Raw genomic sequence first — 5,510 nt, 5'->3', positions numbered from 1 at the left:
GATTGGCGGAGAGGATCGCTCTTGAGGATGTAAGTGGTTCTGGGAAAGCGTGGCGGACGGTTAAGGCACTTAAACGTTTGTAATCCGCTCTTGAATAAAGGGTTTTTAGAACAGATTTCCCAATATAAATGTTACAACTGAACGGAGGTCCATTTTGAGTAGTCGGTCTAAAAACGGAATCTATAGAAAACTATAAAATGAAAACCAGTACTTTAGGTTTAAGGGACCTCGGCCAAGATTTAGTTTTCTTTTTTATGTGGCACATCCACCAATTCCCCTTTCCCCCTGCCCTCTACACTAGAGTGGTGTGATCTTAATTGGAATTTGCGTTTAAAGGCGTTGCAGCCTTAATCTCGGTTACACTTGACCCGACATTATATGTACGTAGATGGAAGCGCAACTTTTTTTCTTCATTTTTTAAGCACTGGTCCGCGTTGATCCAAATAAAACATTTACGACGACACAAAATTGAAATGCCATACACATAACGGGTGTCCGTATTCTCCCTTTCGTATTAACATTATATAGGCGGGGGGTACATGCTATGATAGCTTTATCTGTTCTCAGATTAGTTTAATCGTTGCATCCTAGCAGCAATTGGTTGCAAGTTGAATCTTATCTTGGACCATATTAAATATCCATCCATCCATTTTCTAACCCGCTGAATCCGAATACAGGGTCACGGGGGTCTGCTGGAGCAAATCCCAGCCAACACAGGGCACAAGGCAGGAACCAATCCTGGGCAGGGTGCCAACCCACCGCAGGAATATTAAATATTAAGGTGCAAATTTTTCTTGATATTAATTTTAAATACATTACATATATGGATTGCTGATTAACCAGAGGAAGTTGTCTTAGGGTTTTAGACCAAATCAAACCCTGATTGCTTTACTAGCATTGGTTTGAGGATCCAAGAGGCTGTCAGGTTTCACTATTATCATTAACCAGTGTGATGTGCATACAAGTCATTAATGACTTAGAAAACAGCCTAATAATAATGCACAAGATGGGTGGCCTAATGGGGGGAAGAGGGTAATGATTACCCCCGGCCTACTGAAGGGGGTGGTTAGGAGCTCTTGAAGCCTGGAATGGAAAAGACGTGAGACAGACATGGATCAAGAGGTAGGTTAGCGGGTTAGAAGTTGGATGAATGGAAATTCATGGACACATTGCTTTCGTGGTTTGCATGAAACTTATTCTGGAAGCTGTGCGTTCAAGGTTGCACCAAGCCCTGGATGGTGGGAGACTAGTCTATCTCAGAATGGTTTTATCTGAATTGATTTAAAGATGTCCAAAACACAGGCACAAAGAGAATATGCAAATTCCACACAATGAATTCATTAAATGAACTGTGAGGCAGAAGTACTAATCACTAAACAAATGATATATATATATATATATATATATATATATATATATATATATATATATATATATATATATATATATATATATCATAAAAAAGAATTAAAGGAACACTTTTAATCAGAGTATAGCATAAAGTCAATGAAACTTATGGGATATTAATCTGGTCAGTTAAGTAGCAGAGGGGGTTGTTAATCAGTTTCAGCTGCTGTGGTGTTAATGAAATTAACAACAGATGCACTAGAGGGGCAACAATGAGATGACCCCCAAAACAGGAATGGTTTAACAGGTGGAGGCCACTGACATTTTCCCTCCTCATCTTTTCTGACTGTTTCTTCACTAGTTTTGCATTTGGCTACAGTCAGTGTCACTACTGGTAGCATGAGGCGATACCTGGACCCTACAGAGGTTGCACAGGTAGTCCAACTTCTCCAGGATGGCACATCAATACGTGTCATTGCCAGAAGGTTTGCTGTGTCTTCCTGCACAGTCTCAAGGGCATGGAGGAGATTCTAGGAGACAAGCAGTTACTCTAGGAGAGCTGGAGAGGGCCATAGAAGGTCCATAACCCATCAGCAGGACCAGTATCTGCTCCTTTGGGCAAGGAGGAACAGGATGAGCACTGCCAGAGCCCTACAAAATGACCTCCAGCAGGCCACTGGTGTGAATGTCTCTGACCAAACAACCAGAAAGACTTCATGAGGGTGACCCAAGGGCCCCATGTCCTCTAATGGGCCCTGTGCTCACTGCCCAGCAGCATGCAGCTCGATTGGCATTTGCCATAGAATACCAGAATAGGCAGATGCACCACTGGTGCCCTGTGCTTTTCACAGATGAGAGCAGGTTCACCCTGAGCACATAACAGAAGTGAAAGGGTCTGGAGAAGCCATGGAGAACATTATGCTGCCTGTAACATCGTTTAGCATGACTGGTTTGGTGGTGGGTCAGTGATGATCTTGGAGGCATATCCATGGAGCGACTCACAGACCTCTACAGGCTAGACAACGGCATCTTGACTGCCATTAGGTATCAGGATGAAATCCTTGGACCCATTGTCAGACCCTACGCTGGTGCAGTAGGTCCTGGTTTCCTCCTAATGCACGACAATGCCCGGCCTCATGTGGCAAGAGTATGCAGGCAGTACCTGGAGGATGAAGGAATTGAAACAATTGAATGGCCTTCACGATCCCCTGACTTAAACCCAATAGAACATCTGTGGGACATTATGTTTCGGTCCATTAGGCGCCACCAGGTTGCTCCTCAGACTGTACAACAGCTCAGGGATGCCCTCATACAGATCTGGGAGGAAATGCCACAAGACACCATCCGTCGTCTCATTAGGAGCATGCCTCAATGTTGTCAAGCATGCATACAAGCTCGTGGGGCCACACAAGATACTGAAAAGCATTTTGAGTAGCAGAAATTAAGTTTTTGAAAAATGGACTAGCCTGCCACATCTTCATTTCACTCTGATTTTAGGGTGTCTACACAATTGAGCCCTCTGTAGGCAGAAAACGTTTATTTCCATTAAAAGACTTGGCATCCTTTTGTTCCTAAGACATTGCCCTATCGTTATTTGTATAGATATCCAACTTCATATTGAGATCTGATGTATCTAATGTGTTTCTTTAAAGTGTCCCTTTAATTTTTGTGAGCAGTATATATATATATATATATATTTATATATATATATATATATATATATATATATATATATATATATATATATATTACATTTAATATTGACTCGGTAGAAAAGTACACAGCGATAGATAGGTAACAACTCTAATTGTCCCAAGTGGAAAGTCTGGCTTTTTACAGAAACTCGGTAAATAAATAGATAAATAATTAAATAAAAACAAATATAAGAATTACTAAGAAGAAAGAAAACCCTTGACTTGGCTAAATATAAAAAAAATTGCAGTCACAATCACAGCGAGGCATTGTAAATGTGTATTGCTGTTGGTATAAAGGAGCCCTGCAGCGTTTCTTTTGCTGAATTATTTTTTATATGAAAGTCCTCAGTGCTGGTGTGTCAGAGCGAGGATGTGCAGCATTGCTCATAATGGCACTCAGTTCTGTCTTTATTATCTCCATCACTACTACCCTCCAAGAGGTCCAGAGTGCATCCTGTAACTGTGCCTGCTTTATTATTTGGCTTGTTGATTTGGTGGGCTAGCCTAGAACACCACAGCACTGAAAATACCCCTGACCATTGTAGAGTTGTGGAACTTGTGTCACTACACACACTGAAAGAACACAATGCTCCTAAGAAAAGAGTCTGCTCTGCCATTTCCTATGTAGTTCCTCTGTGTTATGAGACTAGTCCAGCCTGACATTTATTATTTAGATCTATTACTTAAAACACAATGAAAGAAAACAACAAAGGGAGATCATAAATTGAGCATTACTCGCTAAATAAATAATTTAAATGGCACCTAGCTTTATAAAAATAATGCCTATTTCTATCAGTTTAGGATTTAGCTCTTTAGAAAAAAGCAGGATCCTTAAAATGAATGGATCCAACTTTTGTTTTTTCAATAGGAAGAGGGTCATGTGACACATCAAACTTATTGGGAATTTCACAAGAAAAACAATGGTGTGCTTGGTTTTAACGTAACTTTATTCTTTCATGAGTTATTTACAAGTTTCTCTTTGTTTACAGCCATTGACATGTCGCAGAGGTTAACATGTGAGGAGCGGATAGAAATTGTGTTGATGTCTGGTGAACGCAGTAACCGGGTCATTGCAGCAGATTTCAATGCAAGACACCCTACGAGACCACCCATCTCCCATGCTACAGTTAGCAAACTGCTTGCTAAGTTTCGTGAAACTGGTTCAGTGTTGGATTTGCCAAAATGTGGACACATGAAAACTGTCACTAATGAAGAAACATCAGTGGCTGTCCTAGCTTCATTCAGCAAGAGCCCACAGCGTAGCACTCATCGCATGTCACTGGAGAGTGGCATTAGTCGAACATCCCTTCGGCGGATATTAGCTACTCACAAATGGCACCCTTACAAACTCCAGCTACTGCAGCATCTCAACGAGGATGACTCAGATCGGCGCACTGAATTTGCAGAATGGGCAAAACAAAAATTGGAACAGGACCCTCAGTTTACGCAGAAGATTTTGTTCAGTGATGAGGCAAACTTTTATGTGAATGGTGAAGTTAACAAACAAAACCACCGCTATTGGTCTGACACTAACCCACATTGGATAGATCCCTCCAAGACTGTTGGAACAAAAAATTGATGGTATGGTGTGGTATATGGGGTACAAAGATAGTGGGGCCATTCTTCATCAATGGAAACCTCAAGGCCACTGGATATGCGAAATTGCTACATGATGATGTGTTTCCCTCTTTATGCACTGAAGCTGGCACATTCCCTGAGTTTTTCCAGCAAGATGGTGCACCACCACATTATGGGTGTCAGGTCCAAGCATTCCTAGATGAACAGTTTCCTGGAAAGTGGATTGGTTGATGTGGGCCAGTTGAATGGCCCCCAAGGTCTCCCGATCTGACCCCCTTAGACTTTTATCTTTGGGGTCATCTGAAGGCAATTGTCTATGCTGTGAAGATACGAGATGTGCAGCACTTGAAACTACGGATACTGGAAGCTTGTGCTAGCATTTCTCCTGCGGTGTTGCTATCAGTGTGTGAAGAGTGGGAGAAGGGGGTTGCTTCGACAATCCAACACAATGGGCAGCACATTGAACACATTTTATAAGTGGTCAGAAACTTGTAAATAACTCATGAAAGAATAAAGTTACGTTAAAACCAAGCACACCATTGTTTTTCTTGTGAAATTCCCAATAAGTTTGATGTGTCACATGACCCTCTTCCTGTTGAAAAAACAAAAGTTGGATCCAAAATGGCCGACTTCAAAATGGCCACCATGGTCACCAACCATCTTGAAAAGTTTTCCCCCACACATATACTAATGTGCCACAAACAGGAAGTTAATATCACCAACCATTCCCATTTTATTAAGTTGTATCCATATAAATGGCCCACCCTGTAGATGAATGTATGAAAATGTGTGCAGCTTGCTTATCATTGATTCATCTACTGGCATTTGGAATAATGATCAATAACAAATACACATAAACCAATTACCAGTTGGTTACACTTTATAGCAGTA

Source organism: Polypterus senegalus, chromosome 10 (assembly GCF_016835505.1).
Source record: "Polypterus senegalus isolate Bchr_013 chromosome 10, ASM1683550v1, whole genome shotgun sequence".
Classification (NCBI taxonomy): Eukaryota; Metazoa; Chordata; class Cladistia; order Polypteriformes; family Polypteridae; genus Polypterus; species Polypterus senegalus.
The sequence above is the reverse complement of the archived record's forward strand: the minus strand, read 5'-3'. Positions refer to the sequence as shown.